Source organism: Chiloscyllium punctatum, chromosome 1 (assembly GCF_047496795.1).
Source record: "Chiloscyllium punctatum isolate Juve2018m chromosome 1, sChiPun1.3, whole genome shotgun sequence".
In the NCBI taxonomy this organism is placed as follows: domain Eukaryota; kingdom Metazoa; phylum Chordata; class Chondrichthyes; order Orectolobiformes; family Hemiscylliidae; genus Chiloscyllium; species Chiloscyllium punctatum.
The window spans coordinates 2644554-2656874 of record NC_092739.1 but is presented as its reverse complement, the minus strand read 5'-3'; the positions used below and the strand labels follow the sequence as shown (position 1 = coordinate 2656874).

Sequence of the window (12321 nt, the reverse complement as noted above, 5' to 3'; positions counted from 1 at the left end):
CAATAAAATGGTGTCAAATATACTCTGGGTACAGGATTTCAATGTCCACAATCGAGACTAGCTCTGCAACAGAATTACTGACTGAGCTGGCCAGGTTCTAAAGGATATAGCTGCTCAACTGAGTCTGCAGCAGGTGGTGAGGGAACCAACAAGAGGGAAAAACATACTTGATCTCATTGTTATGAATTGACCAGCTGCAGATCCATCTGTCCATGACAGTATCAGTACGAGCGACCATCACACATTCCTTTTGGAGACAAAGTCTTGCCTTAAAGTTGAGAAAAACCTCCATCGTGTTGAGTGACACTATCATGGTTCTAAATGGGACAGACTTTGAAGAGATGGAGGATCTCAAACTGGGTATCTCTGAGGCACTATGGGACATCAACAGCAGCAGAACTGTACTCCAGCACAATCTGTAATCTCATGGGTTTGTAAATCCCGCACTCACCCATTACAATGGACAGGAAAGGAGGGCATGCCATGAGCAGCACCAGGCAGACTGAAAAATGAAGTTCCAACTGGGTGAAGCGACCAAGCAGGACTAACTGCATATAAAACAGCATCAACAGCAAGCAACAGAGCTAAGTGATCCTACATCCAATGGAACAGATCGGAGCTCTGCAGTTCTGCCACACCCAGTTGTGAACGGTGATGGACAATTAAACAACTCACTGGAGGAAGCATCACAGACATCCCCACCCTTACTGATGGAGGGGCCTCACACACCCATGCACCAGATAAGATGACAGCATTTGCAGCAATCTGCAGCCAGAAGTGCAAAGTGGGATGATCCATCTCAGCCTTCTCCAGTGGTTTCCAACATCACAGATGTGAGTTTTAAAGCAGTTCAGTTGAGTTTGAATAACATCAAGAAATGGTTAAGTAGTGCAAAGGCTACGGGGCCCTGCCAATATTCCGGCAATAATACTGATGGCTTGTGCTCCAGAACTTGCCACCCACCAAGTCACGTACCGCTCCAGCACTGGCATCTACCGACAATGTGGAACATTGCCCAGGGATGTTCAACACAAAAATACAGGGCAATCCAACCCAGCCAATTTCCATCTGTCAGTCTACACTCGATCAGCAGTAAAGTGATGGAAGATGTCATCGACAGGGCAACCAAGCAGCAGCTGCTCAGCAACAGTCAGCTCAGCGACGCTCATTTTAGGCTCCACCAGGGCCAGTCAGCTCCCGATTGTGTTACCGCCCTGATTCACAATCTGGCAACCAGCTGAATCCCAGAGGTGAAGTGAGGTGAGTGTGATAACTCAGTCCCACTCCAAGACCAGTATTTCTAGCTGATTCCACCCTTGTCTAAGCTCATATACTTTCATCCACCTTGTGTTATCTCCAGACTTCATTTTCCAAACACACTCAGGGCCAGCTTCCCACATTCAATCTCCCTGTAATCTCAAGAAAGTCTACATCTCTGCTTGTTGATTCATCAAAAGGCTCCTAATTATAATTAACATACAGCCATAGAGATGTACAGCAAGGAAACAGACCCTTCGGTCCAACCCGTCCATGCCGACCAGATAACCCAACCCAATCTAGTCTCACCTGCCAGCACCTGGCCAATATCCCTCAATTTAAAATTCTCACACATGATTTAATTCCTGGCTGTGATAATCCCTAGCTCCCTGCACCACACACACTGAGACCTCGACAACCCATTTTCTTCGAGACTCCCAACCATTTGTTAATTCATTACTTCACCTGTGTGGCTGTTTCTACAGTTGCTGAAGCAGCTTGGTCTGAAATTCGCAGCCGAAACCTCACAGGTCTGCTTTCCACCTTTAAGACATCCCTCAAAACCTGCTTTTTGGCAATGCTTTTGGTCACCTGACCTAATATCTCCATCTCTGGCCTTATGTCTAAAGTTCTCAATAGTATTTTTGAGAAATTATAAGCATGATAATAAAAATACAAACGGTTGTTGATTTGGACATTATTTTCAAATCATCACTGTTGCTGAATGAATAATCTATAATGCCACTTACCCACCCACATTGTAGGAGCACCTTCACCACACAAACTGCAGCTGTACAAGAAAGTCAAACAGCACCCTCTCCACAAGCAACAGGGCTTTGGCATTAATCACTGGTATCTGTGGAAGGAGAAGCACAATTGGTGTTTCAGGGAGTGCAAAATGGATTACAGGGAATGAAAATGGTGCAGAATGTGATCGTCAGAAATGGAAGGGAAAATACACTTGCTTGTTGGAAAAGAGAATTCTTGACTGTCAAATATATTCAAGAAAAAAGTAATCTGATAATAGAGCAGTACATGGTCAGGGGCTGGGCCGCAGTGAAAAACTCATTTACAAAGGGTCTATAAAAGTAATAATACAGTAGTAAACAGAGCAAAAATACACCCATGGTTGGAGACTGAGGAAGCTAGATATTGACAAAGTGGTCATGAGGGAGCCCAGAGGTGAATCAGAGCAGTATTGGCTGCTGTAATCCCAATAACTCTATACGAGAGAAAGGCTGCACATGCGCCTGGCTGCACCTTGCCCCCTACAAAGATGGCGGCTCCGCACATGTCCAGTGAATCCTTGTCCCGAATAAAGGTCTGCAGCCGCGCTGAGGCCAGTCCTAATTTACTGCAAACACGGGACTGGGACGTTCAAATTTGTGTTTTCCGACGTGCACAATTTGTTTGTAAAACCTCTCCGCTCATAGCAACACAGTTTTTCTCCCGTTTCCCTGTTTATTTCTTTCCTCACCGAATCCTTTCTCTCCATAACTTCTCGAGCATTCATTGCGGCGACTCTGCTCTGTCCGCGAGGGTGATCACATGGTTTAGTTTAGCTCCGCCCTTCATTTATTTTGATTGGTTGGAGGACCAACATCCCGCTCGGTCCTCCAGCTGCGCCCACCGTCCTTTCATTGGTCCGGTGCTGACATCAATCACCCGCGGGTCACTTTGTTGGCTGTAGCTTGCACAGTGCGGCCTGCTTTTGCTGATATGTTGGGTAATGTGATGGGAGAGTTTACTTAGGGTAAGAATTCCCTTTGTGTGAGCTCTGCAGTAGATTTCCTTTATTCATGGAGGGAATTGCCTTCCTACACATGACTGTATAGCTGTGATTGATGAATCAATGCCAGCTGAACCAGTACAAAAACACCCCATTTTCACAACATCTGAGATCTTTAGCACATTGTATCACGCTCTTCTTTGGAAACAACAAAAAAAACATGAAACGGAGCCTCAAGGAATCGGAGCAGGAGTAGGGCACTCATCGCCTTCAGCTTGTTCCCCCATTCTATCAGGTCATGGCTTGGCCAACCTAGACCTCAACACCTCTTTTATGCTTGATCCGCATAGCCCTCAACTGCTCAATATTTCAAAAATCTATCTGCCCTCTTTTAAAATAATTTGAGACAGAATCACAGATTCCCTACTATGTGGAAACAGGCCCTTCAACCCAACAAGCCAGAACAACCCTCCAAAGAGTAACCCAACTATTCCCCTCCCACATTTAACTTTCACAATTGTTTGGGCGAGAAAATTCTAGCCATTCACTGAGAGAAAAAAATTCTTTACTTTTTCTAAAATGAATGTTCCCTTATGTAATGAGACTTCACTGGTGCTAGAAGATCTAGTCAACATCTACCCTGTCAAGCTCCTCAGAATCTTGTTTCCATAAGATCACACCTGCTTATCTATTCTTGATAGGCCAACCCTTTCGTCCTCAAAGCAGCTAAGTGAATCTTTTTTGAATGGTCTCCGATGTTAGTTTATCCTTTATTAAATATGGCAGCTAACACTGTATACAGTACTCCAAGTGAGGACTCAACAACAGCCAGTGTGGTTAACCAATCCTCAGTCCAATCTAATACATTACCCCGATACGGTGAGCTCCTAAATTGTGCAAATAACTTTTATGTAGCACCTTATCATTTGCATTTTTAAAATCCAAATACAGAACATCATTGGATTGCCCTTTATCAGCCCTGTTTGTTATCTCCTCAATGAACTGTCGCAAATTTGTCAATTATAGTTTCGCTTTCACAAAACCCAGTCTACCATGTTTAATGATAAGCATTTCTAAATATCCTGCAATTTCTTACTTTAATATTTGACTCTGTAGATTCTTTCAGTAGAATTGCTAAGTATGATTCCCCTCTCTTAAATCCATGCAGACTCTGTCCAATCCTGTCACTGTTCAGTAAGAAACTTGACTGTACTCCAATATATTTAGTAAATGTATCTGTATTTATTTTAAAAAATTGATTACTTATAAATGCTGGACCCATGCAATATCAATGAATTAATGACTCTGAATTTGGGTTATAATGTTTTTTCTATTAATTCCTTTTCGTACTGTGTTATGCAGACAGCACCAAGTGATCACTCTTAATTGTGAGTAACTTTGAAAATAATATATTTTAAAAATGACATCCCAAAATGCTGCCTCATTATTGTGCAAGGAGGATTTTGCATTCAATAGTTTGCAGATAAAATTGAACAGATTTTTGCTGCAATTTGGCCAGACTGCAGGTTACACCAAAGTGGCAACTCTGCTCTCAAATTCTTACTTGACACTGCCCAAGGCGATACTGATGGGACTTCACTTTGCCATTCTGGGTCACCAGCTTTATTTCCAGGTTTAATCCTATAATCATCCTAGAGCTTGTAATTTTAGACAACTTCTCTTTTAGGTACACATGTAAATATCATTCTGAAATGTTGCACTGAATGGTACCAAATCTGAAATTAGTCTCTAATCTGACCCTTCTACATATGTATTGGCATAAGTCTATGCCTGTTATTTTTCTGAAGCCTGTGATTCCTGATGAAGGGCTTATGCCTGAAACATCAACTCTCCTGCTTCTCGCATGCTGCCTGACTTGCTGTGCTTTTCCAGCATGACACTTTTCGACTCTGATATCCAGCTTCTTTGGTCGTCACTTTCTCTTTTGAGAAGTTTAAACCAAGAATAATTTTTGTTGATCAAAGTGCAATTAGAACCAATTCATGAAATTCAGATATCTCACATTTACCTTAACTATGTGAAGTCTAAATTATTGTCAGTAATTGAAACCGTGCTGACAAACTTGTGCAGTATCAGTGCCTCACCTTTACAGTGTTCCCAGATATCACGCAGCTGCAGTATTTTGTTTTGCACTCAGCCAAATGTTGTTTTCACTTTTTTCTTTGTGAAAGATTACAAAATTAACTTGGATGAATAAACTTATAATTTCTTTAACCAATGTTGGAAGAAAAAAAAATGTCATTATTTCACGTGCTGATAAAGTAAAATAAACTGAATCAGTAGAAAGGGTTTAAGATGGATATGGAACAAATGCTGGCAAATGGGACTAGATTAATTTTGGATATCTGGTCAGCATGGGCAAGTTGGACTGAAGGGTCTGATTTTGTGTTGTACAATTGTGACTTCATTCTCTCAATTATTCAAGAAGTTGAATACTTCGAGGAGGAAAAGGAGAATTTATTCAGAGAATGCACGAAAAATGATGATTGAGGTGTATCAAACTCACATTGTTTCATGACCTTTTCCTCTGGGTTCTTCAATGAACAAACTTGTTTTGTTATCTGAATAACTATGTATCATGTGATTTGTTTCGCACAAAATATTTCATTAGGATCTAGCGAACTATTAAGAAGTGTTCATTTTTAAAATTTAGGTAGCTTGATTATGAAGCAAAAGGTTAGCGTTTTACTCCCACTGAATCATTCCTCTATAAAAGGTAACAAGCTTTTTATTTTTTCTGGACTTTGAATATATGGAAGTCAATTCTGAAGGAAAAAAATCCTCGTCGGTAATGTTCCCACATATGTGGAGTAATTGCTTCTGGTCAGTCTTCAGGTTATAGAGACTCGGAAAGAAATGAGTTGGCCAAAGTTAGCAACATCATTTGGATGGACTATGCTCATTGGGGAAACTTGCAGGATCTGTAGAAGAAACACGTGTTTCAGAGTGTATGCAATAAACCTGAACATTGTTATTTTTTTTCACAGAGCTTGTGACGCGACTGGAGCAGCAATGAAACTCGTGTTGTTTTTTAAATTTCCGAGCTTGCCAAATTATTGTTGGTAAATGCAGGTGACTTTATCAAAGCACATTTCACACTCCCCAGCCAGGAATTTGGTCCCAATTGTCAGTCCATCCATTCCTATGGATAACAGGTATTTTAAATGCGAGCACTCCATTTAACTATTTGAATTGAATACTTCAGTGGTTACATCCTCTTGGATTCTTAATTTCAAATTACGAAATGTGATTTTTTTGTCCCCCCTGAATTTGCCAAGCACTGGGCAGTTCTGGAATACTCCAAACATTTACAATAGATGCATTCACACTATTGAAGGCAACCTGGCAGATTTGAATACCATTCAGGTAGTCAACAAAAATACATAAGTAACTTTATGAATTGCTTACTGTACACCAACAACGCAAGCCAAGTATTAGTGAAACCACAGATTCTCTACCCAAGGATTCCCAAATCTAAACAGTGCATTCCAGATATGCTCACTATCACCATCTGGGAGCAGTCTCCCAAAGTGCTCCCAGAATTTAGAAAGCACATACACTACCCTCCAAAGCTAAATCTGCTGTCACAGGCTTCACTCTTATTGTATACAATGACATTTATTGTCCAGTTCTTTAACGTGACAAATGATTTTCCAAACAATTTATAAAATTCATTAAATCCTGAAGAAATGTGATGTCAGCCCTTTGTAGAAGTGAATGGAAAGTGTGATGTTTGCTTGACCTTTGGCTCTATGTATCAGACTGAACTGAACCTTTAGCAAGATGAGGGATGTTTCCCACACACTTTGTTTAAAAGAGCAAAGATTATGCTCTGAGATTTAAATTTTCAATCAGATTTAATAAAAATCCTTCCAAAAATTGAGTTTGACTTCAGCTCCTTTAAAGAGACATGCTCTTGGCCTTCAATTTTGTGACATGTGATCACTCTTTGGTAAAAGGTGGCTGCGTGCAACACTGCAGGATGTTGTGCTGAAGTGCCTCATTGGGTGGATGAGCTTTATTACTGGTGTAACTTGGCTAATTTTGAGATGGAATATTATTGTGAGTTAAATCTTGTTTTTAAACTGAGACGTGCTTGTGTAACTCAAGTGTGGAAACTATGCTCATGTTTGCAATGAACCTTTCACTTTTGGAGATTAGTATTTTTCTGATCGGTTTTGGAAATAACGTTCACTATAGAAAGCACAGTGCTGGAGAACCCCAGGTCCAGCAGCATCTCTGAGGGGAATAAAACATTGGAAGCTCCAAGTCTCATGACCATTTGTCCATTCAGACGAAGAGTCACTGAAATTGAAATGTAACATTATTTTTCTCTTCACCGATGCCCTCAGAACTGCTGAGTTTCTCCAGCACTTTGTTTCTGGGATTCAGATCTCCAGCACCTGCAGTTTATTGTTTTGTTATAGATCCTATGATTTGACTTGGGGAGCGAGAGGCAGCAACTGTGATCAACTCGGATAAAACTCTCCAACCATGGAAAACAAACACATAGTTCTTTATACTTTGCAAAACACGACTTTAAATAAGAAATGCAATTAAGCTAAGTACAAGGCAGCATACCACCGGCCTTGTCTCAAACTTGCTACTCATCTTTGAGAACTAATCTGTCAGAATTGTGTTTGCTTGCTTCCTTTGAGATCACAGTCCACAAATGTCCCAGTTCCAATTCCTGGGCCAGGCCCAGTTACCACATTGCAGTGGGGTGGGGAGCTTTGTGTCAGCCTGACGTTTTTGTTAAGAGCAACATTGCAGGTTGAAGTTGACGGTTTTGACGAATATTGCGTCATCAAACTTGGAAGAAATCCTTCTGAATGTATTGATTAACTGGACTGAGCCTGTTTACATGCAGCCCTGTTAGTAGTGTGGTCATATTCTCAGTTAATAATCACACAACACCAAGTTACAGTCCAACAGGGTTAACTGGAAGCACACTAGCTTTCTTAGCACCGCTCCTTCATTGTGGAGGGCACAATTCTAAGGCACAGAATTTATAGCAAAAATTTAGTGTCATGTAACTGAAATTATCCATTGAAAAATGCCTTGATTGTCTGTTTAGGCTTTCATCTGTTCGAATACCATGATAGTTTCACTTCTTTCATGTGTAAATCACAACAGCTTTTTTTAAAAGTTGCATTCCTGACAGTGGCCCATCAAATCACTCATTGTATTAATCACTGCACAGTCTCAACAAAGGAATGAAACTGGATGGACCACATTACATCTACCAATGCACTGGAAAATACAACACAATCAGCCCTCTTGACCCTTCTGTCTCACTGTGGGCTAAAACAGCAGCAGAACTGTACTCCAGCCCAATCTGAAATCTCATGGCCTGGTATATTCCCCACGCAACCATGAACATTAAGCCAGGGGATCAACCCTAGTTCAATGGAGAGTTCCGCAGGGCATGCCAGGAGCAATACCAGGCATACCTAAAAATGTGGTGCCAACCTGGTGAAGCTACCCAACCTGCATGCCAAACAGTGCAAACAACACCAAATAGAACTATGTGATCCAACAACCAATGGATCAGATCTGAGCTCTGCAGTTCTGCCACACCTAGTCAGGAATGGTGATGGACAATTAAACAACTCACTGCAGGAAGCATCACAGATATCCCCACCCTTACTGATGGAGGGCTCTCACACATCCATGCAACAGACAAGACAACAGCATTTGCAGCAATCTTCAGCCAGCAGTGCCAAGTGGATGAGCCTTCTACATTGGTCCCTGACATCACAGACGTGAATCAACTTGGTTGAAAACTTCTTTCAAATCAGATCAAGAAATGGAGAAGTAGTGTAAAGACTGTCAGCTCGACCAAAATTGTGGCAATAATACTGATGGCTGTGCTCCAGAAATTGCTGCCCACCAAGACAAGTCCAGCACTGGCACCTACTGACATTGTGGAACATTTCTCAAGGATGTTCAACACAAAAAAGCAGGACAGAGTCAACCCAGCCAATTTCCCTCCATCAGTCGACATTCACTCAGCAGTGAAGTGATGGAAGGTGTCATCAACAGTGCTGTCACGCAGCTGCTCAGCAATAACCTTCTGTGACACCCAGTTTGGGTTCTGCCAGGGCCACTCAGTTCCTGATCTTGTTACAGACTTGTTTCACAAACTGACAAACAGCTGTATTCCAGAGGTGAGGTGAGGGTGATAGCCCAGTCCCACTCCAAGACCACTATTTCGACTTCAGTGATATCACCTGACCTCACCACAGTCTCAGCTCATTTACTGAAACTCTGATTCATTTATTTTGTTAACTCTAGATTTCATTATCTAAACCCACTCCTGGCCAGCATCCCACAATCACCCTCCATATAATCTCCAGAATATTGAAAACTCTACCGCCCAAGTGCTCACTTGTACCAGAACCTGCTGATCCATCAAAAGGCTCCCATTTATAAGCAACAACAATTTACTTTCACACCCTTGACTTAATTCCTGGCTGTAATCATTCCTATCTTCCTGCACCACACACCCTTTCATATCTCAATAACTTAGTTTAGACTCCCAATGATGTGTTTATTTTTGAGTTCAGCTGTGTGACTGTTTCTATAGATTCCAAGGCAACTTGGTCAGGAATTCCCACCCTCTAAGATCTGCTTTCCTCCTTTAAGGCATTCCTGAAAAATTGCTCATTTGGCAATGGTTTTGGTCACTGGACATAATATTCTCCAGCTGTGGCCTTATGTCAAAAGTTCTCAATATTTTTGTGAAATTAAAAACATGTTGAGTTGTACAGATATCTTCTAAATTCACTATCGCTGAGTCAATAATCTGTAATGTCTCTTACCACGTTGTGGGAGCACCTTCACCATACCAACTGCAGCAGTACAAGGAAGTCAAACATCACCCTCTCCACAGGCAACAGGGCTTTGGCAATGATCACTGGTATCTGTGGAAGGAGAAATACACATGATGTTTCAGGGAGTGCAATATGAATTATAGGGAATGAAAATGGTGCAGAATTTGACTGTCAGAAATGGAAGAAAAATCCATTCACTATTGGAAAACAAGAATTCTTGACTGTCAAAGATATTGTGGAAAAAATAATCTGATAATGGAGCAGCATACGGTCAGGAGTCGGGCAGCAGTGGACAATCCATTTATGAAAAGGTCTGTGAACGTAGTAGTAAAATACTAAACATGGCAAAAATACACTCATGTGAGACTGAGGAAGCTAGATAACGAACAAGTGGACATCAAGGAGCCCAGAGGTCAATCAGAGCAGTATTCACTTTTATGATCCCACAGTCAGAGATGTCTAGCACAAAAACAGACTCTTCAGTCCAACCCATCTATGCAAACCAGATATTCTAACCTAAACTATTCCCATTTGCCAGCACTTGACCGACATCCCTCTGAACCCTTCGTATTCAAATGCCTTTTAAATGTTACAATTTTGGTTGACCTTTAGGCTCCTTTTGAATTTTCCTCTCTCACCCTAAATCTTTATCCTCTAGTTCTGGGCTCCACCACCCCAGGGTAAACACCTTGTCTATTTACGCTATCCATGCCCCTCACGATTTTATAAACCTCTTCAACATCACACCTCAGCCTATGACACTCCAGGGAAAATGGCCCCAGCCTATTATGCCTCTCCCTGCACCTCAAATCCTCCAACCCTGGCAATATCCTTAAAAAAATCAATTCTCAAACCTTCCATGTTTCGGTGCCTCTTTCTGATAAGAGGAAGACCAGAATTCCACACAATATTCCAAAAGTGGCCTAACCAATGTCCTGTACAGCTCCTTTACTCAATGCTCTGACCAACGAAGGGAAGAATCCCAAACAATTTCTTCACTGTCCTATCTACCTGTGACTCTACTTTCAAGGAGCTATGAAGCTGCATTCCAAGGTCTCTTTGTTCAGCAAGACTCTCCAAGACCTTACAATTCAGTGTGAGTCCTGCTCTGATTTGCTTTTCTAAAATGCAGCACCTCACATTTATCTAAATTAAACCCTATCTGCCACTCCGCAGCCCATTGGTCCATCTGATCAATATCCCATTGTATCCTGAGACAACCTTTATCACTGTCCACAATACCTCCAATTTTGGTGTCATCTGCAAACTTACGAACAGTACCGGCTCTATTCACATCCAAATCATTTAAATGGATGAAGAAACAAATCCAAGAAAAAAAACATCAATTTCTCTGGGTTTGAATGTGCTCTGGGTAAATCCTGCCCTATGACTCTCTACCAGGGAGGGCTGCACATAAACACCTCTGAACTTTGCCCCCAACAAAGCTGGCGGCCGCGCACGTGTCCAGTGAATCTTTGCCCCGAATAAAGATGGCGGCGATCACACAATGAGGTTATTTTCCAGTTTACTGCAAAAACGGGACTGTAAGTTTCAAATTTGTATTTTCCGATGTGCACCAAATGTTTGTAAAACCTCTCAGCCCATACCAACACCATTTCCCTCCCACTTTCTGCTGTTTATTGCTTTCCTTACCAACAGCTCTCCATCCACACGTCCCGCACATCCGCTCCCACCGCGAGGATGATCACGTGGTATAGTCTAGTCCCGTCCCTCATTTACTCTGATTGGTCGGAGGACCAAATGCCCCGCCAGGTCCTCCAGCTGTGCCCCTGCCTTTCCATTGGTCTTCCGCTGACATCAACTACCAAGGGACCATTGTTGCCTGGAGCATGCCCACTGCTTCGTGGCTTTTGTTGCTGTTTATCAGTTACAAGAGTGAGACACAAAGTTAAAAATCACACAACCACCTGATGAAGAAGCTGCAAAGCTAGTCCTTCCAAAGAAACCTGTTGGACTATAACCTGGTGTTCTGTGAATTTTAATTTTGTCCATCCTAATCTAACACCAGCACCTGAAAGTCAAGAGTGCGGGAGGAATGCAAAATATAACAACAAAAGAACTAGGAACAGGAGAAGGCCGTCCTGCCCTTTGAGCTTGCTCTGCCATTCATTAAGGTCATGGCTGATCATTTTGTGGACGCAGAACCATTTACCAACGTTCTCACCATATCCCTTAATTAATTAATTAATTCTTTTTTAAAAAGCTACCTTAGCTTGAAAAACATTTACTTGAATAAAGATTTGTGCACTTTGTGTCCTTCACTGTGTTTTACACCTGCACACACACACACCATGGGTGCTGGGGAATAAAAGTAAGCACTACCGCACTTAGGCGGTAGTGTGGGGGTTAAAGTAAGAAAAAAAAATAAACAGGAATTCTAATCACACAGCATTGCCCTTTGATGTGAAGGGTAGTGCTGGTCACAAAAGAAAAAAAAGAAGAAAAATGAACTAGCAT

The 12321-nt window shown here is 41.7% G+C and overlaps 1 long non-coding RNA gene across 3 annotated transcripts in view; it reads right to left on the bottom strand.

Moving 5' to 3' along the window:
* Positions 1-11664, bottom strand: part of LOC140453018 (uncharacterized) — a 38396-nt gene extending 26732 nt beyond the window's left edge. Inside the window, exons 1-3 of one of the 3 annotated variants that reach the window (XR_011960446.1) lie at positions 11497-11664; positions 9832-9933; positions 2007-2113 (exon numbers count right to left, since the gene is read on the bottom strand). This is a non-coding gene — a long non-coding RNA (uncharacterized lncRNA). Of the gene's footprint in view, positions 1-2006; positions 2114-2734; positions 2799-5298; positions 5929-9831; positions 9934-11496 lie in introns of those variants that run through there. The other 2 variants (XR_011960871.1, XR_011961404.1) reach the window with 2 other exon arrangements.
* Positions 11665-12321: the final 657 nt, after the last annotated feature.